Below are 25,288 nucleotides of genomic sequence, written 5' to 3'. Positions count from 1 at the left end.
GGAAATTTACGAAATTAAGATTTGAATGGCAACTGAAGACATCCATCCCATTTAATCTTTCAGTAAGCCCCGTAATTATGTATTTTGTTCATCCACCGTTTTCTGGAGCTTTTCCCGTGGGATATCCTCCAGAGTTAACATGGTTTCGGCCTTCTCTACATGTTTACCCAGCTCAGCCATATCAGTTTAGATTTTTTTAACATCAGATATCTGCTTAGACAGTTTCTCATTGCCAGTGCGAATTTCTGTCAGTAGCGTCTCTAAACTCACTTCGTTAGCTACTCGGTCCATGGTCACATTGTTTAGCTGTGCTTGTTTGTCTCCATTTCTAGATGTAGTATTTGCCATAACATGTAGTTGCCAAGATAACGTTTCAGTTATTTCTTGAATCACCTTCACCCGACTACCTCACGGTCGACATATCGAAAATTGGATAGCTAAAAGCCGGTTTCTGTTTCTAACTGGTAGTTAAATTGCACTTACCTAGTGTCCCTGTTTAAAGGCCCCTCCGTCGCGACGTATCCTGAACGCCCATCTGCGGCCCGCTAATCGTTAGCTGTCTTATCGGCTGCTATCTGAATAGGTCTATCGGACAAATTTCTTGGGTCACTATAACTATATCTATTTTGCCAATTGGACTGGTCCCCTCTACCACACGGAACCCCACTTATCTACCGATGGAAACGCACGAGGTGGCTAAAAACCGACCTCCATCCTCTGCCAGCTTGCTACCCATGGCCCGGCTAGCTCTCTGAATCGCCGTGACCCCAACCAACCTCTACTCACTGGACCCTTATGATCACTCGGCTAAGCATGCCTCTCCTTAATGTCAATATGCCTTGTCCATTGCTGTTCTGGTTAGTGTTTGGCTTATTTCACTGTAGAGCCTCTAGCCCTTCTCATTATACCTTATCCAACTTTTCAGTTCCACCACCCACACATGCGATGACATCACCTGGTTTCAATGATGTTTCTAGAGACAATATCTCTCTCATCATCACTCAATGCCTAGGTTTACATCCACTGTATTCACATCCTACCATACCTTTGTCTGTACATTATACCGTGAAGCTATTTTATCGCCCCCAGAAACCTGCTCCTTTTACTCTCTGTTCCGGACGTCCTAGACGACCAATTCTCATAGCTTTTAGCCGTACCCTTATCCTACTCCTCCTCTGTTCCTCTGGTGATGTAGAGGTGAATCCAGGCCCTGCAGTGCCTAGCTCCACTCCTATTCCCCAGGCGCTCTCTTTTGATGACTTCTGTAACCGTAATAGCCTTGGTTTCATGCATGTTAACATTAGAAGCTAACATGTTAACATCCCTAAGTTTGTTTTATTCACTGCTTTAGCACACTCTGCCAACCCAGATGTCCTAGCCGTGACTGAATCCTGGCTTAGGAAGACCACCAAAAACTCTGAAATCTCCATCCCTAACTACATAATTTTCAGACAAGATAGAACGGCCAAAGGGGGTGGTGTTGCAATCTACTGCAGAGTTCTGTCCTACTATCCAGGTCTGTACCCAAACAATTTGAACTTCTACTTTTAAAAATCCACCTCTCTAAAAACAAGTCTCTCACTGTTGCCACCTGCTATAGACCACCCTCTGCCCCCAGCTGTGCTCTGGACACCATATGTGAACTGATTGCCCCCCATCTATCTTCAGAGCTCGTGCTGCTAGGTGACCTAAACTGGGACATGCTTAACACCCCGGCCATCCTACAATCTAAGCTTGATGCCCTCAATCTCACACAAATTATCAATGAACCCACCAGGTATAACCCCAAAGCCGAAAACACGGGCACCCTCATAGATATCATCCTAACCAACTTGCCCTCTAAATACACCTCTGCTGTTTTCAACCAAGATCTCAGCGATCACTGCCTCATTGCCTGCATCCGTAATGAGTCAGCGGTCAAACGACCTCCACTAATCACTATCAAACGCTCCCTGAAACACTTCAGCGAGCAGGCCTTTCTTATTGACCTGGCCCGGGTATCCTGGAAGGATATTGACCTCATCCCGTCAGTAGAGGATGCCTGGTTATTTTTTTTAAATGCCTTCCTCACCATCTTAAATAAGCATGCCCCATTCAAGAAATGTAGAACCAGGAACAGATATAGCCCTTGGTTATAGCCCCAGACCTGACTGCCCTTAACTTCTTTGGGGTACCCCCCCTTCTTCTCAATTTCCGCCTAAAGACATACCCTAATCTAACTGCCTGTAGCTCAGGCCCAGAAGCAAGGATATGCATATTCTTGGTATCATTTGAAAGGAAACACTCTGAATTTTGTGGAAATGTGAATTGAATGTAGGAGAACATAACACAATAGATCTGGTAGAAGAAAATACAAGGAAATAAACATACGTTTTCTGTTTTTTATTGTTGCTGCATCATCTTTCAAATGACCAAGAACAGCCAAACATACAGATAGGATGCTGTGGATGATTTGAATGAAGAACATAAGATGGCAACAATAGCTGAGCAAAGTTTTAGACAGATAACTTCAAAAATGAATGAGCTACATGACATTGAGCATGAAGTCACCCAGGTGTCCCACACAAATGTACCCAAGTGGCCGAATTGGTACAGTGATACATTTTGAAGGAAAGAACTATATAATAATACATAAATGCTATTTTAACACACCCCCAAAAAATTAATATATATATATATATATGAAAAAAATACTTAAATAAATAATAATAAACAAACAAATAACAAGGGTAACTATTTACACATTTTCTATTTACAATATTGTGCTGCTGGTGCCATGGCCCATAGCAGTCTCTTTCTGCTGTAAAGCAGAGGCTTACTGAACAGGTGGTGCAGGTGATGGGGCATTTCCTGTGACAAAGGGCACATTTCCTGTCACAAAGGGCACAACGACGTCTCCCTACTGTGCCCTTTTTGCCCTGAGGCACATTCATGCCTGCAGAGATGAATCTAGGCAGGTGAACACCACTGGTTGGAGCAGGTGCTGCAGTGGACTTGCTGTAGCTAGCAAGCTCCTGGATGAGCAGCTCCCTGAAGGCTAGCTGTGAGATGGGGGGCTGTCTCTATCAATTTCCTCTATAATTTGGGTTAAATCTGTATACCTAGACTTTGTTTTAGCTATTCCTGATTTATTCGCCATAATTTAAATATATAAACTTGTTAAAAATGCTATTGAATATGTACTGCTATGCGTAACACTCGTGGCTCCGTCAAGTAGGATTTGCAATGGCGAATGAACCTCTTTTACGCCAGAGTTTACGACAAAGGCTGGTCTTCAAACTTATAACCATTACATATTGCCGTTTACCTCAGCTTATTGGCTATCTTCCAAGCTAGATTTCAAGATGATCAGTGGTCATTGGGCCAAAATACAGTCAATCAACGATAGACCGGTCCTACCATTGGTGCGCAATGAGGTCATTGATTGGTGTCTTCAAATCGGTTTGTTTCGGTCAATACGTCCCGGGAAAAGAGCCATCATGTATGGTTGTGTTAGTAACAACCAGAGGATTGCAATGAAACCAACCATGACTGGATAAACGTTTGTTTAGTGTGTGTAATTACCACGAACGCTTCGTCCAAAGTTGAATGAGACGGAAATCACGACGCAACCGGTTTACAAATGTTTCGTGTTAGGCTATAAAAACTGATTTTATCAAACAAAACGAACATTCACTGTGTAGTTAGGACACTTGGCATTGCCACCAGAGGAAGATCTTCAATGGTAAGCGATTTTATTTTATTCTTATTTCTGACTTTCGTGACGCTAATGGAAATTGGAAAATGCTAGTAATACCTGTGTGTGTGGGGCGCTTACCTCAGAAAATCGCATGTTTGCTTTTGCAGTAAACCTTTTTGAAATCTGACACAGCGGCTGGATTAATAAGACGTTCATCTTTTAAATGATGTAAGATACATGTATTTACAAGAATGTTTAATACAACGAATGGTGTATTTTAAAATGTTAGCTCTCTGCAGTTTCACCGGATGTTGGCCTGGTGGGACGTTAGCGTCTCACCTACCCTAGAGAAGTTAACCAACACAAAAATATCCTATGGCGTTCTGCATTGGCATCGAACAGCCCCCGTGATATGCAACTTTTCAGGGAAGTTAGAAACCAATATACACAGGCCGTTATAAAAGCCAAGGCTAGCTTTTTCAAGCAGAAATTTGCTTCCTGCAACACAAGCTCAAAAAAGTTCTGGGACACTGTAAAGTCCATGGAGAATAAGAACACCTCCTCCCAGCTGCCCACTGCACTGAGGATAGGAAACTGTCACCACCGATAAATCCACTACAATTTCTACGGCTGGCCATGCTTTCCACCTGGCTACCCCTACCCCGGGCAACAGCACTGTACCCCCCACAGCAACTCGCCCAAGCCTTCCCCATTTCTCCTTCTCCCAAATCCAGTCAGCTGATTTTCTGAAAGAGCTGCAAAATCTGGACCCCTACAAATCAGCCGGGCTAGACAATCTGGACCCTTTCTAAAAATGATTTGTTGCAACCCCTATTACTAGCCTGTTCAACCTCTCTTTCTTTCGTGTCGTCTGAGATTCCCAAAGATTGGAAAGCAGCTGCGGTCATCCCCCTCTTCAAAGGGGGGGACACTCTTGACCCAAACTGCTACAGACCTATATCTATCCTACCCTGCCTTTCTAAGGTCTTCGAAAGCCAAGTCAACAAACAGATTACCGACCATTTCGAATCCCACCGCACCTTCTCCGCTATGCAATCTGGTTTCAGAGCTGGTCATGGGTGCACCTCAGACACGCTCAAGGTCCTAAATGATATCTTAACCGCCATCGATAAGAAACAATACTGTGCAGCCGTATTCATCGACCTGGCCAAGGCTTTCGACTCTGTCAATCACCACATCCTCATCGGCAGACTCGATAGCCTTGGTTTCTCAAATGATTGCCTCGCCTGGTTCACCAACTACTTCTCTGATAGAGTTCAGTGTCTCAAATCGGAGGGCCTGTTGTCCGGGCCTCAGGCAGTCTCTATGGGGGTGCCACAGGGTTCATTTCTTGGGCCGACTCTCTTCTCTGTATACATCAATGATGTTGCTCTTGCTGCTGGTGAGTCTCTGATCCACCTCTACGCAGACGACACCGTTCTGTATACTTCTGGCCCTTCTTTGGACACTGTGTTAACAGCCCTCCAGACGAGCTTCAATGCCATACAACTCTTAAATACAAGTAAAACTAAATGCATGCTCTTCAACCGATTGCTGCCTGCACCTGCCCGCCCGTCCAGCATCACTACTCTGGACGGTTCTGACTTAGAATATGTGGACAACTACAAATACCTAGGTGTCTGGTTAGACTGTAAACTCTCCTTCCAGACTCACATCAAAGTTAAATCTAGAATTGGCTTCCTATTTCGCAACAACGCATCCTTCACTCATGCTGCCAAACATACCCTCGTAAAACTGACCATCCTACCGATCCTCGACTTCGACGATGTCATTTACAAAATAGCTTCCAATACCCTACTCAATAAATTGGATGCAGTCTATCACAGTGCCATCCGTTTTGTCACCAAAGCCCCATATACTACCCACCACTGCGATCTGTACGCTCTCGTTGGCTGGCCCTCGCTTCATACTCGTTGCCAAACCCACTGGCTCCAGGTCATCTACAAGACCCTGCTAGGTAACGTCCCCCCTTATCTCAGCTCGCTGGTCACCATAGCAGTACCCACCTGTAGCACGCGCTCCAGCAGGTATATCTTTCTGGTCACCCCCATAGCCAATTCCTCCTTTGGCCGCCTCTCCTTCCAGTTCTCTGCTGCCAATGACTGGAATGAACTACAAAACTCTCTAAAACTGGAAACACTTATCTCCCTCACTAGCTTTAAGCACCAGCTGTCAGAGCAGCTCACAACACCTGTACATAGCCCATCTATAATTTAGCCCAAATAACTACATCTTTCCCTACTGTATTTATTTATTTTTCTCCTTTGCACCCCATTATTTATATTTTTACTTTGCACATTCTTCCACTGCAAATCTACCATTCCAGTGTTTTACTTGCTCTAATGTATTTACTTCGCCACCATGGCCTTTTTTGCCTTTACCTCCCTTATCTCACCTCATTTGCTCACATTGTATATAGACTTATTTTTCTACCCTATTATTGACTGTATGTTTGTTTTACTCCATGAGTAACTCTGTGTTGTTGTATGTGTCGAACTGCTTTGCTTTATCTTTGCCAGGTCGCAATTGTAAATGAGAACTTGTTCTCAACTTGCCTACCTGGTTAAATAAAGGTGGGGGAAAAAAGGAGAGGATGAAAAGCAGGAGTGTTTTGACCCTCCAGGACTGGAATTTAACAGTCCTGCGTTAAGCCCATATGACAGATGATGGTAGTAGCTAGCCACGGCAGAAGTCAACTGCAGCAGCAACGTAGCACAAGGCCTACATATTATTCAATACTAGTGGCTCTACTCCCACTTCAGAATATTGTTTGGGAACTCTTTCACAAAGAAGATAATACTGAATAAACATGTCATTTTTGAGTGTTCTGACAGCATTTCTTCCCCCTTTTCAGTCAAGTTACAGAGCGCTCCCAAAACCCTCATGTGGGAGAGAGCGGGAACAGCAGGGTGCTGTGTGAACGTAACCGGTTATTATCTCCATTCAGCTCTGACACAAGCTCTAGTTACCTGCTACCCATTCCGTTCAATTAGAGCCAGCTGTGTCCTTGCCTGTCCAGGGCCCCAACCTCCACAACTCCCTGCATCTCCTCCCAATGGCGAACCGTGACTATTGGTCCTAGGCCTTCAGTTGGAGAAAACATTTCCAATACATCAAATCAAATTCAAACCTCAAGAAAATAACAAACAGAGCATCACTGAAAGCGCCCAACATTATATTGTGTAGTCGGACCACACTAGCACACTCAAGTGCAGGTGAAGCAATGCTTTTACGACAAAATCAAAACGGGACACAGCTCACACAGAGACAGCACACGGACACAACAGCGGCACAAAAGTAGCGGTGTGTGTTAATCACGAGGGAACCAAGCCAGGAAAATCCATATTACAACCTGTTGTGATAATTGCATTGTTTAGGCTAATCTACAACCCGTTAGAAATGCATTCATACGCCACCGTGATATAAGGACAAAAAGACATACATCGTTTCAAAAGAAACAGTTCCAACAGACAACAGTCAAATATAGGATTAACTACTGATTCAGGACCACGGAGAGTTGCTGCAACTCAAAGCAAAGAAAACAGGTGCCCTGCCTCCACTATTTCAGCATGCTGAAAGAGAGTGCTGATAGAAACAGCAGTCACACACAGCATCAAATAATGTGAAATAATAAGCTGCCCATTCACTCAAATAAATAAGCCAGTAGACCTCAATCATAACAATAGAAAAACAACCATTTAGTAGTTCCAACACGAAATTAACAAGCCAGCTATTACTTCCCATTGCAAACATATTTTAAATCCCTTTCAACACACCAAATAACCAGCAATCTAAAGTTCAAATGCAACAATGTTTCACACGCATTATATCAAAGAGATTAATAGCAACAGCAAGCAAACTGCAATTTTTTTTTAAACTGTGCCACTTACCAGATGATCAATTGAAAACTAAGGCCATCCTCCAGTCCTTCTTTATGACATGGGCAATGGCAGGGACATATACTTTGTCCTTAGATTTTACAGTGCATCTAGAAAGTATTCAGACCCCTTCCCTTTTCCACATTTTGTTACGTTACAGCCTTATTCTAAAATGGATACAATTATTTATTTCCCTTATAAATCTACACACAACAGTTGAATGGCAGAGGCCCTCTGTCCAGCTTCTGAATACCAAGCCAATGGCTGGCTGAGCTAGATTGGTTGTGTCTGGGTAGAAAAATCTAAGAAAAATTCTGATTGGATATTTTTTCTCTTCAGTATTAAAGGCCTAGAAGGCCCTCAGGGCTCCCCAATGTGTCATCCCCATCCAGCATAATGGGAGAGAACAGTCAAAGAGTTTTAACTATAGGATTAGTGGGAGCATCAAAGTAAGTCTCATTCACATTTTATATAGGAAAAATGTCAATCACGTTAAAACACAAAATAGGGAATCACAGAGGGGCAATTCTGATGATGGCCGATTATGTTGATGTAGAAGTTACACGGAGCTTGTCTGAAAATAGTTTGACTTGAGTTCAACTCTCGAATGACAAAAACGGTCAATGATGAATGTGTCATTCAATTTCATACGTCTTCATGAAATTGGACTTTGTGGCCATAGCCTAGAAGGCACATATTAATAAAGGCCTGATGAAAGACCTCCACCTCTACAATGAGGTGTTCTCCGTATACTGGTCGCATAACTCATTATCGCTGATGGATTTTGCCATTGGTTTTCTTTATCACAGGACAGTAAGAGGGAACAAGCAGGGTTATGCGAAACGCAAATGAGATTGGACATATTCCTCAAATGTCACATCTTATCTTGGACGTGCTCACATTTTGCGATTTCCTTGTCCCACATCTTTCATTCCTCAACCCCAGGACGTGGCCGCTCTTATTACACAATGATTCCCAAGTTGATCCAGCCCTGCTTTTTTTCGGTTGTCAAAGGAATTTTGATTTGCACATTATTAAGTGCAGAAACATAAAAAATAAATGGAGGCGCAGAATATGGACTTAATATGAAATAATGATAATATTAAATTATCTTTTTGGTTTCTGTCATGGTAGGATGCACGCGGATGTAATATTGATGGAGTTTGTTTTGCATGGCCTGGTGCCTCGTATGATGCATTTTGCATTATATGATGCAAAACGCATCATCATAAGATACAAAAACTATTCAAAATGCAACATCAAATAATGCGAAATGCATCATAAAGGGATGATTTCCGTATCTTTCATAGGAGTTCATAGGATTTTCATAAGTTCATAGGATTTCACCCCGATCATGAAAATGTGTCTTGGGCGGCAAAACGCTACGAATGTGGCAAAATCATGTAGTGTATGCCTGGTATTAATTACACCCCCCCAACTCCTCTTTTACGCTGCTGCTACTCTCCGTTTATCATATATGCACAGTCACTTTAACTATACATTCATACATACTACTTCAATTAGCCCGACCAACCAGTGCTCCCGCACATTGGCTAACCGGCCTATCTGCATTGTGTCCCGCCACCCGCTAACCCCTCTTAACGCTACTGCTACTCTCTGTTCATCATATATGCATAGTCACTTTAACCATATCTACATGTACATACTACCTCAATAAGCCTGACTAACCGGTGTCTGTATGTAGCCTCGCTACTGTTTTTCACTGTCTTTTTACTGTTGTTTTATTTCTTTACTTACCTATTGTTCACCTAATACCTTTTTTTGCACTATTGGTTAGAGCCTGTAAGTAAGCATTTCACTGTAAGGTCTACACCTGCTGTATTCGGCGCACGTGACAAATAAACTTTGATTTGATTTGAGCAACCTCTTACCAACAGCATAGAATCATTTTAGAATACACTTAGATCTCAGAAACAACATGGGGTCGTGCACATTGGTGAGACAACCGCTACAGGCATAGGCTAATGCAATTGACAAAGTGTACTGTGAAAGATTATGGAATATTCCAATTATTGGATTGCTCAAAGAAGATTGGCTGAAAAATCATCATGTCCACAGGGTTCAACACAACGTGTTGGCTAGTTTTGGAAGAAAATACACTGCAAATAATGAAAGAAATCCAAGATGAAAAGGTCCTTCTGAAAGCATCAGACACGAGCAGTTACAGATGAATCTGTGGTATTCAGAAAACAAATATTTGGAAAATATTATCAAAAGGTCCCCTGCAGTCCTGAACTTTTTTAATGAGGAATTAGCAGGCGAAAGCAAACACAGGCGACTGTTCCTCTAAGCTTTATAGTCCCGTGTCTGAGAACTAATAAGGGATCCAAGCCAGCAAAGTTTGAACATCAAACATCTTTTCTCTGAGCAGCATATTTTCAAAAGGTCTCTGCTTTTTAAAAGTTGATTCCCCCTCCCCCTCACAGTCCAGATCTTCCAAACTGACCAGCCATTAGTTGTGCCTTTGCCGCAATCTGCAGACATGTGCTCCATCATTACTGGCAGAGCAGAGCCGTGTGGTGTGGAGGCAAGCTTTCTGCTCTCTGATCATAACTTAGGTAAGGGGCTGAGCCCCGTCATTCGTCTGTTTTGACAGCCTTGTTCAACAGATGATTAAGACTTACAACCTGTTGGTGGAATATCGGGACTGTGCAGAGAACAAAATTATCAGCTTATTCTATTGCCATCAGGGTTTTTTGATTAGACTAGTTTACCAAGAAAGATAGAGACATAAGTAATGACATTGGATGAGAAATGCTGTACACGATGCCAGTCAGAAGGATTTTTACCAGTAGCAAGTGAGGTCGTTCAAATGCCACATTAATGCATTCTACCATTGAATTCTAATGCATGAAACTGTATATTGACTTGAATTTCACACCAGCATTACGGAAAAGCAATATGTGAACCTTCTCACTAATTAAATTGAATGCAAGTGAATGGAGTAATGTAGATCTAGAGAGGGATTTTTTAAGATAACATCAATGTATAATTTGCTATTCGACCAATTTTCAGAAAGATAGGACTAATAGTGGCTTCTTAATCTCTGAGATCATTAGCTGTCTGGGTTTGTGGCCGCTGGCCTCTTGCTTTTTAAGTGGGGAATGTAAGACTGCCGCTGGCAATGTGACCTTGAAGAAGCAAACAGGGCTGGAAGGGTTGAGGGGAAATGTAGCAATGCAGTCCGGAGGATACAGCTTAGCACTGTACATCAGTAGCCGCGCCACATCTGCAGTGCCTTCAGAAAGTATTATGCAGACCTCGACTTATTCCACATTTTGTTGTGTTACAGCCTGAATTCAAAATGGATTCAAATTGTTTTTTTCTCACCCATCTACACACAATACCCCATAATGAAAGAGTGAAAACATGTTTTCAGACATTTTTGCTAATTTATTGAAAATGAAATACAGAAATATCTAATTTTCCTATGTATTCACACCCCTGAGACAATACATGTTAAAATCACATTTAGCAGTGATTACAGCTGTGAGTTTTCTGGGTAAGTCTAAGAGCCTTGCACACCTGGATTGTACAATATTTGCAAACTTTTTTATTTATTCTTCAAGCTCTGTCAAGTTGGTTCTTGATCATTGCTAGTAGAGGTCGACCGCATATGATTTTTCAACGCCGATACCGATTATTGGAGGAACAAAAAAAGCCGATACCGATTTTTTTTTTTTTTTTTTTTTTTCACCTTTATTTAACCAGGTAGGCTAGTTGAGAACAAGTTCTCATTTGCAACTGCGACCTGGCCAAGATAAAGCATAGCAGTGTGAACAGACAACACAGAGTTACACATGGAGTAAACAATAAACAAGTCAATAACATGGTAGAAAAAAAAAGAGAATCTATATACAATGTGTGCAAAAGGCATGAGGTAGGCAATAAATCGAATAATTACAATTTAGCAGATTAACACTGGAGTGATAAATCATCAGATGATCATGTGCAAGAAGAGATACTGGTGTGCAAAAGAGCAGAAAAGTAAATAAATAAAAGCAGTATGGGGGGTGAGGTAGGTAAATTGGGTGGGTAGTTTACAGATGGACTATGTACAGCTGCAGCGATCGGTTAGCTGCTCGGATAGCAGATTTTTAAAGTTGTTGAGGGAGATAAAAGTCTCCAACTTCAGAGATTTTTGCAATTCGTTCCAGTCGCAGGCAGCAGAGAACTGGAAGGAAAGGCGTCCAAATGAGGTTTTGGCTTTAGGGATGATCAGTGAGATACACCTGCTGGAGCGCGTGCTGCGGTTGGGTGTAGCCATCGTGACCAGTGAACTGAGATAAGGCGGCACTTTACCTAGCATAGCCTTGTAGATGACCTGGAGCCAGTGGGTCTGACGACGAACATGTAGCGAGGGCCAGCCGACTAGGGCATACAGGTCGCAGTGGTGGGTCGTATAAGGTGCTTTAGTAACAAAACGAATGGCACTGTGATAAACTGCATCCAGTTTGCTGAGTAGAGTATTGGAAGCTATTTTGTAGATGACATCGCCGAAGTCGAGGATCGGTAGGATAGTCAGTTTTACTAGGGTAAGTTTGGCGGCGTGAGTGAAGGAGGCTTTGTTGCGGAATAGAAAGCCGATTCTTGATTTGATTTTGGATTGGAGATGTTTGATATGAGTCTGGAAGGAGAGTTTGCAGTCTAGCCAGACACCTAGGTACTTATAGATGTCCACATATTCTAGGTCGGAACCGTCCAGGGTGGTGATGCTAGTCGGGCGTGCGGGTGCAGGCAGCGAACGGTTGAAAAGCATGCATTTGGTTTTACTAGCGTTTAAGAGCAGTTGGAGGCCACGGAAGGAGTGTTGTATGGCATTGAAGCTCGTTTGGAGGTTAGATAGCACAGTGTCCAAGGAAGGGCCGGAAGTATATAGAATGGTGTCGTCTGCGTAGAGGTGGATCAGGGAATCGCCCGCAGCAAGAGCAACATCATTGATGTATACAGAGAAAAGAGTCGGCCCGAGAATTGAACCCTGTGGTACCCCCATAGAGACTGCCAGAGGACCGGACAACATGCCCTCCGATTTGACACACTGAACTCTGTCTGCAAAGTAGTTGGTGAACCAGGCAAGGCAGTCATTAGAAAAACCGAGGCTACTGAGTCTGCCGATAAGAATATGGTGATTGACAGAGTCGAAAGCCTTGGCCAGGTCGATGAAGACGGCTGCACAGTAATGTCTTTTATCGATGGCGGTTATGATATCGTTTAGTACCTTGAGCGTGGCTGAGGTGCACCCGTGACCGGCTCGGAAACCGGATTGCACAGCGGAGAAGGTACGGTGGGATTCGAGATGGTCAGTGATCTGTTTGTTGACTTGGCTTTCGAAGACCTTAGATAGGCAGGGCAGGATGGATATAGGTCTGTAACAGTTTGGGTCCAGGGTGTCTCCCCCTTTGAAGAGGGGGATGACCGCGGCAGCTTTCCAATCCTTGGGGATCTCAGATGATACGAAGGAGAGGTTGAACAGGCTGGTAATAGGGGGTGCGACAATGGCGGCGGACAGTTTCAGAAATAGGGGGTCCAGATTGTCAAGCCCAGCTGATTTGTATGGGTCCAGGTTTTCCAGCTCTTTCAGAACATCTGCTATCTGGATTTGGGTAAAGGAGAAGCTGGGGAGGCTTGGGCGAGTAGCAGCGGGGGGGGCGGGGCTGTTGGCCAAGGTTGGAGTCGCCAGGAGGAAGGCATGGCCAGCCATTGAGAAATGCTTGTTGAAGTCTTCGATTATCACGGATTTATCGGTGGTGACCGTGTTACCTAGCCTCAGTGCAGTGGGCAGCTGGGAGGAGGTGCTCTTGTTCTCCATGGACTTTACAGTATCCCAGAACTTTTTGGAGTTAGAGCTACAGGATGCAAATTTCTGCTTGAAAAAACTGGCCTTTGCTTTCCTGACTGACTGCGTGTATTGGTTCCTGACTTCCCTGAACAGTTGCATATCGCGGGGGCTCTTCGATGCTATTGCAGTTCGCCACAGGATGTTTTTGTGCTGGTCGAGGGCAGTCAGGTCTGGAGTGAACCAAGGGCTATATCTGTTCTTGGTTCTGCATTTTTTGAACGGAGCATGCTTGTCTAATATGGTGAGGAAGTAACTTTTAAAGAATGACCAGGCATCCTCAACTGACGGGATGAGGTCAATATCCTTCCAGGGTACCCGGGCCAGGTCGATTAGAAAGGCCTGCTCGCAGAAGTGTTTTAGGGAGCGTTTGACAGTGATGAGGGGTGGTCGTTTGACCGCGGACCCGTGGCGGATACAGGCAATGAGGCAGGAATAAGAACAAGTCTTTGATATTGACTACTAGTCTGCAGCTAGGAATTCGGTATCATTGAACGCGAAGTAAGACAACCGCCGAAACATCCATTCTATAACGAATGTCACTCTGAACTATCCACAATAAACAAAGACAGAAAGACGGACCAAACTCTCCAACAAAAACGAACTTCTCTCCAGCGATCAAGACGACACAACGAGCGTAAATATATATATATTGATTGCAATTGTTCCCGAATGAGTGAGTGTTCATGTGTAAGGATTAGCATGTCAATTGTTATAATTATGGACTCTGTAGTGACTTCTTAGTCGAACGCAATTTTCCCTTTGTCTAACAAGCCGCCATGCCGGTTCAGCCCACTAGGGCATATTTCTCCCATCATTTCATGTAACCATTTTTAAGTTTGTTTGTGCATTTCTGTGAATTAATTAGGTAGTAATAAATATATGATTTAAGACAATTGATGTATGGATGACTCATAGTGAAGACTGGGTTCGTGCAGATAACCAACAATTTACGACGTTTGGAATGAGACTAACGTGAGGTAAAAATAAATAAATCATTAATCAGAAGACTATTGATCAGATATGAAAATATCTGAAAGGTTATATTGGGAAATTATAACTTTGTAATCTGACTACTTTCCCTGGTGCCCTCGAATTCATAGTTAATTAGTTACGTTATTACTCAGTTGATCACGTAATCCCTAATTACAGGAATCTTTGATAAAAACTATAAGTCTTCAATTTAATAATAGCAAAGACATGACACTTACGAGCCTGCTGCTGCCTACCACCGCTCAGTCAGACTGCTCTATCAAATCATAGACTTAATTATAACATAATAACACACAGAAATACGAGCCTTAGGTCATTAATATGGTTGAATCCGGAAACTATCATCTCAAAAACAAAACGTTTATTCTTTCAGTGAAATACGGAACCGTTCTGTATTTTCTCTAACGGGTGGCATCCATAAGTCTAAATATTCCTGTTATATTGCACAACCTTCAATGTTATGTCATAATTACGTAAAATTCTGGCAAATTAGTTCACAAAGAGCCAGGCGGCCCAAACTGTTGCATATACCCTGACTCTGCGTGCAATGAACGCAAGAGAAGTGACACAATTTCACCTGGTTAATATTGCCTGCTAACCTGGATTTCTTTTAGCTAAATATGCAGGTTTAAAAATATATACTTCTGTGTATTGATTTTAAGAAAGGCATTGATGTTTATGGTTAGGTACACGTTGGAGCAATGACAGTCCTTTTTCGCGAATGCGCACTGCATCGATTATATGCAACGCAGGACACGCTAGATAAACTAGTAATATCATCAACCATGTGTAGTTATAACTAGTGATTATTATTGATTGATTGTTTTTATAAGATAAGTTTTTAATGCTAGCTAGCAACTTACCTTGGCTTACTGCATTTGCGTAACAGGCAGTCTCCTCGTGGAGTGCAATTAGAGGCAGGTGGTTAGAGCATTGGACTAGTTAACCGTAAGGTTGCAAGATAGAATCCCTGAGTTGACAAGGTAAAAATCTGTCATTCTGCCCCTGAACATGCAGTTAACCCACCGTTCCTAGGCCGTCATTGAAAATAAGAATGGGTTCTTAACTGACTTGCCTAGTTAAATAAAGGTGTAAAAAAAACGATTTCCAATTGTTATGAAAACTTGAAATCGGCCCTAATTAATCGGCCATTCCGATTAATCGGTCGATCTCTAATTGCTGGACAGCCATTTTCATGTCTTGCCATATATTTTCAAGCCGATTTAAATCGAAACTGTAATAAACCACTCAAGAACATTCCATGTCTTCTTAATAAGCAACTCGTGTAGATTTGGCCTTGTGTTTTAGCTTATTGTCCTGCTAAAAAGTTAATTTGTTCCCCAGTGTCTGTTGGAAAGCAGACAACCAGGTTTTCCTCTAGGGTTTTGCCTGTGCTTAGCGCTATGCCGTTTATTTTTATCCAAAACATTTCCCTCGTCCTTGCCGATGACAAGCATACCCATAACATGATGCAGCCACCACCATGCTTGAAAATATGAAGAGTGGTACTCAGTGATGTCTTGTATTTGCCCCAAACATAACATTTTGTATTCATTTTTTTTTTTTTTGCAGTTTTACTTTAGTACCTTACTGCAAAAAGGATGCCTGTTTTGGAATATTTTTATTCTCTATATGTTTACTTCTTTTCACTCTGTCATTTAGGTTAGTATTGTGGAGTAACTACAATGTTGTTGATCTATCTTGAGTCCTCCTATCACAGCCATTAATGACCTTATACTGAAACTATCTCAATGTGAGGCAATATTATATGGGGGGTGATTTTATTTGTGTGCGGGATGCAACTCTAGACAAATCATCAACTAAACTGTATTCTATTCCTAACATGTCTAAGGTATTAAACCACAACAGATCCATCTCGTTGATATGTGAACTGTGGAGATATTAATATCCAACTGAAAGACAATACTCCTTTTACGCTCATGTCCACAACTCATATTCAAGTATTCACTTAAAATTTTTTTTTAAACCTTTCTTCATTTGACTGTTTCTGAGAGTAAATGCCTTTGAATAATTACAGACCATATCCCATTTTCTTTAACATTAAATAAGCTCAAACCTCCTATGCCAATAACAAAGACATGGCGATTCAATACAATGTTCCTTGGAGATAAGGAGTTTACCTCATATCTCAACACAGACATATTTGGGTAAATAAATGTAGATAATGAAGTTTGACCAACTGTTGTCTGGAAAGCTCTCAAAGCATATATGAGATGGTGTATCATGTCTTACTCTTCACATTATTTCTAATTCATAAAGAATTAGAAATACTAGAACCATAATTCCACAACTTAGAAAGAAAACAGTTTAGATAGAAATGCTGACACCCTTCAACAGTTGAACACTTTGAAGCTCATATATAACACGAACACCTGCAGAGACTGCTGCCATGAAATCCAAGCAACAATATGTTGAGCAAGGTGAAATTGCAGTTGGTTGCGTATTAATTAATTGATTTCAGAAGGATCCAGTCTTTAAAACATTTTTATCACAACTGTATCAGTCCGAAAACAAAAGTTCAAAGGACGATATAGACATTCTCCTTAAGGCCAACTTACCAATTATTCAGTGCCTTCAGAAAGTATTCATACCCGTTGACTTACTCCACATTTTAGTGTTACAGCCTGAATTCAAAATGTATTAAATTGTTTTTGTTTTTTCTCCCATCTGCACACAATACCCAATGATGATAATGTGAGAACATGTTTTAAGAAATGTTTGCTAATTAATGAAAATGAAATGCAGAAATATCTCATTTACGTAAGTATTCACACCCCTGAGTCATTACTTTGTAGAAGCATCTTTGACAGCAATTACAGCTGTGAGTCTTTCTGGGATCCTGAGTGGCGCAGCGGTCCAAGGCACTGTCTCAGTGCAAGAGGCATCACCATAGTACCTGGTTTGAATCAAGGCTGTATCACATCTGGCCGTGATTGGGAGTCCCATAGGGCGGCTCACAATTGGCCCAGCATCGTTATTGACCCAGCATTTTTATTTTTACCAATCCACCAATAGGTTATCTTCTTTGCGAGGCATTGGAAAACCTCCCAGGTCTTTGTGGTTGAATCTATATTTTAAATTCACTGCTCGACGGAGGGACCTTGCAGAGATCATGTTAAACAGGGTGAGTCCTTATTATGTTACTTGTTAAGCAACCCCTGAACTTACTTATGCTTGCCATGACAAAGGGGTTGAATACTTATTGACTCAAGACATTTCAGATTTTAATATTTTATTAATTTGTACAAATTTCTCGAAACATAATTTCCCTTTGACATTATGGGGTATTGTGGGTAGGCCAGTGACAACATATCTCAATTTAATCCATATTAAATTCAGGCTTTAACAACAACAAATGTGGAAAAAGTCAAGAGGTGTGAATACTTTCCCGAAGACACTGTACGTGATCCAGAGAAGACGAATATGAATAGAAACATTACCCCAGATGAATTGTTGGCCATCAATAATTTACAAAATGGGAAATCCCAGTGGAATTTTTTAGACACTTTTGTCTCAAATTGCTAAAGCCCATGTTACTTATGCTCACAGCAGCTCTAGAGAGAAATTAACTTCCCCACTCACTACGTTTGGCTACAATCACCCTACTTAAAAATAAATGAGGATCCATTGTAATGCGGATCCGTCTGCCCAGTATCACTCTTGAATGTGTATAAAATCATTGGTAAGGTATATGCTTTTTGCATAGAAACGGTAATGCAAAGTTTATTCATTCAGATCAAACAGGATTTATACGGAACAGATGTCTTCAGAGATCTCACTCTATTTCTATGTTAGATACAGTGGGGCAAAAAAGTATTTAGTCAGCCACCAATTGTGCAAGTTCTCCCACTTAAAAAGATGAGAGAGGCGTGTAATTTTCATCATAGGTACACTTCATCTATGACAGACAAAATGAGAGAGAAAAAATCCAGAAAATCACATTGTAGGATTTTTAATGAATTTATTTGCAAATTATGGTGGAAAATAAGTATTTGGTCACCTACAAACAAGCAAGATTTCTGGCTCTCACAGTCCTGTAACTTCTTCTTTAAGAGGCTCCTCTGTCCTCCACTCGTTACCTGTATTAATGGCACCTGTTTGAACTTGTTATCAGTATAAAAGACACCTGTCCACAACCTCAAACAGTCACACTCCAAACTCCACTATGGCTAAGACCAAAGAGCTGTCAAAGGACACCAGAAACAAAATTGTAGACCTGCACCAGGCTGGGAAGACTGAATCTGCAATAGGTAAGCAGCTTGGTTTGAAGAAATCAACTGTGGGAGCAATTATTAGGAAATGGAAGACATACAAGACCACTGATAATCTCCCTCGATCTGGGGCTCCACGCAAGATCTCACCCCGTGGGGTCAAAATGATCACAAGAACGGTGAGCAAAAATCCCAGAACCACACGGGGGGACCTAGTGAATGACCTGCAGAGAGCTGGGACCAAAGTAACAAAGCCTACCATCAGTAACACACTACGCCGCCAGGGACTCAAATCCTGCAGTGCCAGACGTGTCCCCATGCTTAAGCCAGTACATGTCCAGGCCCGTCTGAAGTTTGCTAGAGAGCATTTGGATGATCTAGAAGAAGATTGGGAGAATGTCATATGGTCAGATGAAACCAAAATATTACTTTTTGGTAAAATCTCAACTCGTCGTGTTTGGAGGACAAAGAATGCCGAGTTGCATCCAAAGAACACCATACCTACTGTGACGCATGGGTGTGGAAACATCATGCTTTGGGGCTGTTTTTCTGCAAAGGGACCAGGACGACTGATCCGTGTAAAGGAAAGAATGAATGGCGCCATGTATCGTGAGATTTTGAGTGAAAACCTCCTTCCATCAGCAAGAGCATTGAAGATGAAACGTGGCTGGGTCTTTCAGCATGACAATGATCCCAAACACACCGCCCGGGCAACGAAGGAGTGGCTTCGTAAGAAGCATTTCAAGGTCCTGGAGTGGCCTAGCCAGTCTCCAGATCTCAACCCCATAGAAAATCTTTGGAGGGAGTTGAAAGTCCGTGTTGCCCAGCAACAGCCCCAAAACATCACTGCTCTAGAGGAGATCTGCATGGAGGAATGGGTCAAAATACCAGCAACAGTGTGTGAAAACCTTGTGAAGACTTACAGAAAACGTTTGACCTCTGTCATTGCCAACAAAGGGTATATAACAAAGTATTGAGAAACTTTTGTTATTGACCAAATACTTATTTTCCACCATAATTTGCAAATAAATTCATTAAAAATCCTACAATGTGATTTTCTGGATTTCTTCCCCTCATTTTGTCTGTCATAGTTGAAGTGTACCTGTGATGAAAATTACAGGCCTCTCTCATCTTTTTAAGTGGGAGAACTTGCACAATTGGTGGCTGACTAAATACTTTTTTGCCCCACTGTATGGTCAGCATAATCAAAATGAATAGATTATCAAGGTTGATGTATTTATTCCTGGCCCTGCCAGTTTCAATTCCATGTACATTTTTTAATAAAAGAAATGGCCTGCTCAACTGTATTTGGAATGGAAAGACCTTGAGTCAAATTGACTGTTTTACACTTACCCTATAAAGCTGGAGTTCTTGGACTACCTCTTATGAAGATGTATTACTGAGATGCACAATTGCCTTCACTTAAACAATGAACAGCAGACTATCCTTGTATATTTAGGAGTATCAAAGCCACAAAAGTAATACATTGTGATGTAAAATATATTCACTACTTCGGGTCCAAGGCATCGAAGAAAAAAACAGACAGTCCAATGATTCTGAATTCCATTTGTATTTGGGTAAATGTACATGCATTCATGAGGTGGAAAAGCCAGTATCGTCAGGCATCCCTGTTTGGAATAACCCCACCTTTCCTCCAGTGTCCTTTAAGTCCTGGTTCCAAAGTGGCATCATGAATTTTGAACATGAACATTACAAGAAAGATTTGGAATATCCAAGGCCGAGATCTTACAACTCAGAAATCGTATTCAATTGCTTCAACAGAATCTGGATGAACCTAAATCCTGAAAGAAGCTGCTATGCCAAAGAAGTTGATTGCCAAGTTATATTAAGGGTTGATTGAAACTATACCTGATGGTTCAGAATCTATAGGGAAAAAATGGGAAAAGGATCTAAATGAAGAAATTGAGGAGAACCATTGGTCACAGATATGTGAAAATGCTCATCATACCTGTTCCTACAACCTAAGACTTAAACTACTGCAATTTAAGATAATTCATAGGACTTGTTCACAGAAATGTCACATCTCTGTTGGAGATGCAAAAAGCATTACATATTCTGTGGTCCTGTGTCAAACTGACACCATTTTGGGATAATATTTGTATCATTTCATTGTGTCATATTTCATCATTTCATTGTGAATTTATATTCATCCATCTCCACGATTATGTCTGTTGAAAATGTAAATATTACTGATCAATATCAGAGAAATGTATAGCCGTCAATTGGAAAGCTTTGTATTCACCCTCAATAACAAACTGGAGGACAGAAGTATCTAGTTACATGCCTTTAGATATGGTATATTATAAAGTTAAACAAACAACTGAGAGATTTGACAGAATTTGGAGGACATGCAGTATGTTGATCACCTTGGAGAATGTTTTGCATAGTGGGCGTTTTGTTTTCATATTTGAAAGAAAAATGTCAAAACAGAAACCAGAAGTGTTTCGGCCCTCGAGGACCGTAATTGAACAGCCCTGGGCTAAAGCATCACTGTCTGCTCTGCAGCTTTTATGCTTGTTTATTTCTATCCATTGGATTTAGTGTGTTTGGCATTCAGGTTGAGCTTCACTGGGCTCCTGCAGCATCGGGCTTCTTCACAATCCAGGCCTAACAAAGTAGCCTCATTAGCCATGAAGAGGAGGCTTGGTCAATTAAAATAATTCCCTGTTAGCACAGCTGCTTTGGTCAGCCAAATTTAGCTAGGGGAGTGCTGTGTAGTCTGCCTCTCGCGTTGATTTGATTTGAAACGGCTCTCCGTAGCCGCACATCTTGGCTAATTAGTTCAAGAGGAGGAATATTTGAATAGCAATTAATGAGCTGCGGGATTATATGAGCCCCAATTTAAGTGCTCTGTCTGTGGATGAGCCCTGTGGCGAATCCACAATGAAGTGAGGTGATGTACCGTAGGATAGCTGGCGGAATCAGTCCAGATGAGACCTGCTATCTGTTTGCACTGCAGCCAGGAGACCCTGAGGAATGGTGCTAGGTTGTCCTCTACCTGTTGAGTTTATTTCGGTTGTCTCCTGTTGTGGTAATACTTTGTGACATACTGGTATAGGCTTACTGCATTTTGATACAGGATACATTAAAACTGATCAGAAGTATGGCTTTATCATATCAGCAATTTTCAACCTGTTGAAAAATTGCTGCATAGAAACCCTTAACATTGACTAAACAAAAATATACACAGCATGAAACAATTTCTAATATTTTACTGAGTTACAGTTCATATAAGCAAATCAGTCAATTGAAATGAATACATTAGGCCCTAATCTATGGATTTCACATGACAGGGAATTCAGATATGAATCTATTGGTCACAGATACCTTAAAAACAAAAATAGGGGTGTGGATCAGAAAACCAGTCAGTATCTGGTGTGACCACCATTTTTACCTCATGCAGCGCGACACATCTTCTTCATATGGCGTTGATCAGGCTTGTTGATTGTGGCCTGTGGAATGTTGTCCCACTCCTTTTCAATGGCTGTGCGAAGATGCTGGATATTGGCGGGAACTGGAAAACGCTGTCAAACACGTCGATCCAGAGCATCCCAAACATGCTCAATGGGTGACATGCCTGGTGAGTATGCAGGCCATAGAAGACCTGGGACATGTTCAGATTCCAGGAGTTGTGTATAGATCCTTGCGACATAGGGCTGTGTATTATCATGCTGAAACATGAGGGGATGGCGGTGCAGGAATGACAAGACAATGTGCCTCAGGATCTCCTCACGGTATCTGTTTAAATTGCCATTGATAAAATGCAATTGTTTTCGTTGTCCATAGCTTATGCCTGCCTGCCCATACCATAACCCGACCTCCACCACGGGGCACTCTGTTCACAACATTGACATCAGCAAACAGCTCGGCCACACGACGCCATACACATTGCCTGATTTCTGCCCTGGTATAGTTGAAACCGGGATTCATCCGTGAAGAGCATACTTCTCCAGCGTGCCAGAGGCCATCGAAGGGGAGCATTTGCCCAATGAAGTCGGTTACAACGCTCAACGGCAGTCATGTCAAGACCCTGGTGAGGACGATGAGCACGCAGATGAGCATCCCTGAGACGGTTTCTGACAGTTTGATGAAATTCTTCAGTTGTGCAAACCCACAGTTTCATCAGCATGTCCGGGTGGCTGGTCTCCGACTATCCCGCAGGTGAAGACGCCGGATGTTGAGGTCCTGGGCTGGCGAGGTCACGTGGTCTGCAGTTGTGAGGCCGGGTTGGATGTACTGCCAAATTCTCTAAAACGAGGCAGCTTATGGTAGAGAAATGAACATTCAATTCCCTGGCAACAGCTCTGGTGGATATTCCTGCAGTCAGCATGCCAATTGCACTCTCACAAAAAAATTGACATCTGTGGCGTTGTGTGACAAAACTGCACATTTTAATGGCCTTGCATTGTCCCCAGCACAAGTTGCACCTGTGTACTGATCATGCTGTATAGTCAGCTTCTTGATATGCCACACCTGTCAGGTGGATGAATTATCTTCCCAAAGATGAAATGCTCACTAACAGGGATGTTAACCAATTTGGTGCTCAATTTGAGAGAAATAAGCTTTTTGTGCTTATGGAACATTTCTAGGATCTTTATTTCAGTTCATGAAGTATGAAGTATTTTTGTTCAGTATAAGTTGACTAATAAAACATTTATTATACACGGAGGGTAAAAAAACATTATGAACACCTGCTCTTTCCATGACACTGTCTGACCAGGTGAATCTAGGTGAATGCTATGATCCCTTATTGATGTCACCTGTTAAATCCACTTCAGTCAGTGTAGATTTAAGAAGGTTTAAGAACGATTTTTAAGCCTTGAGACAATTGAGACATGGATTGTGTATGTATGCCATTCAGAGGGTGAATGGGCAAGACAAAAAAATGTAAGTGTGTGCCTTTGAATGGGGTATGGTAGTAGGTGCCAGGCTCACCTGTTTGAGAGTGTCAAGAACTGCGATGCTGCTGGGTTTTTCACGCTCAACAGTTACCCGTGTGTATCCAGAATGGTCCACCACCCAGAGGACATCCAGCCAAAGGCAGGCCTGTGGTCGAAAATGGGTCATTGATGAAAGCGGACAAAGGAGGCTGACACGAATTGTGCAGAGCAACAGATGGGAAATGGGCTACAATTAGTCAGCTAACAGTCCAGTACAACATTGGTGCTCAAAGACCCATAAAAGGATGCACAACGTGTCATACCTTGACACGAATGGGTTATGGCAGCCGACGACAGAGTTCCACTTCTTTCAGCAAAAATGTAAAAACTGCGGATGCAGTGGGCTAAGGAACGAAAACACTGCACCCTGGAGAATTGGAGAATCTGATGAATCCCAGTTCCTGCTATTTCATGCTTTTGGGAGGACTAGGGTATGGAGAAAACCCCATGAGTACATGCATCCATCCTGTCCCGTGTCAACATTGCAGGCTGGTGGTGATGGTGTGGGTTGTGTTTTCATGGCACATATTGGGCACCTTGATAAAAGTGGCGCAACCTTTAAATGCCACAGGATATCTGAACATCATTGCCAGTCAGGTGCATCCTTCATGGCAGCAGTGTATCCATCTGCAAATAGATTTTTTCCAGCAGGATAATGCCCTATGCCACAAGGCTAGGATTGTCCGGGAATGGTTCCACGAACATGACAGTTAATTCCGTTTACTGCAGTGGCCTGTCCAGTCACCAGATCTCAATCCAATTGAGCATCTGTAGGATGAGATGGAACAAGCTATTCGGAGTAGAGATCCACTACCAGCCAACTGGTGGGAAGCATATGAGTCAACATGGGCCAGAATCCCTGTGGAACGCCCCAACGAATTGAGACTGTTCTGAGGGCAAAGGGTGGTGCAACTCAATATTAGGAAAGTGCTCCTCATGTTTTGTACACTCAGTGTACATGCTTATAAAACATTATGCTAATTATACCTGTAAATTCATACCAAATTAGTAATGTCTTTATCAGGCCTGTACATACCCTGTTTTTATTTTTGGGGAATATCAAATAGAAGTATTGCTGGTCCCTTTAGGCTTTACTGTCACATTTGACACCTGCCGTTGGGCTGTAGGACGGACGCTGATTTTAACACGTGTGTTCTGCATAGCTTCCATCTCTTTCACGCTGTTTCATCAGACGTGGAGTGGCACTGCCGACAGGCTTCTGTCGCTTCTACATCAAAGTGAGAGCTGCTTTACTTGCCACTCGTCGCTCCCAAACCAACGACAGGAGGAGAGGGGGAGGCAGAGTGGGCAGGAGTGGAGGATATAGTTGGGCTACCAAACAAAATATTCTCCTTTTTAAGTGAGCAGATTGTTGTCAGGCTTGGGTTTTAGCTTTGGGAAAACAGTCGGCTACAGTGTCTCAATTAAACTTGATGATGACTCACTTCTTTTCTTATTTTTCTCTACTCTGCTGCCAATGTTATCTTGTGAATTTTCTTGTTTTGTGTGGGCTGCTCCAGGCTAGAACAGAGGACACATTATAATATGTAACAGTACAGCTTTCAACTTGTCATGTGTCACTTAACTCAAGGTCAGATTTCTACCTTTTATTAACTTTAATCTGACGCCTGTCACATTACTGTCACATCGTTGGCCTTGGAGCTGTA

At 42.2% G+C, this 25,288-nt stretch overlaps 1 protein-coding gene across 6 annotated transcripts in view; it reads left to right on the top strand.

Moving 5' to 3' along the window:
- med27 (mediator complex subunit 27) overlaps positions 1-25,288 on the top strand; it is a 99,827-nt gene that overhangs the window by 20,731 nt on the left and 53,808 nt on the right. The window lies entirely within an intron of this gene.

This window comes from Salvelinus alpinus, chromosome 5, assembly GCF_045679555.1.
Source record: "Salvelinus alpinus chromosome 5, SLU_Salpinus.1, whole genome shotgun sequence".
NCBI classification, from domain to species: domain Eukaryota; kingdom Metazoa; phylum Chordata; class Actinopteri; order Salmoniformes; family Salmonidae; genus Salvelinus; species Salvelinus alpinus.
The sequence above is the reverse complement of the archived record's forward strand: the minus strand, read 5'-3'. Positions and strand labels throughout refer to the sequence as shown.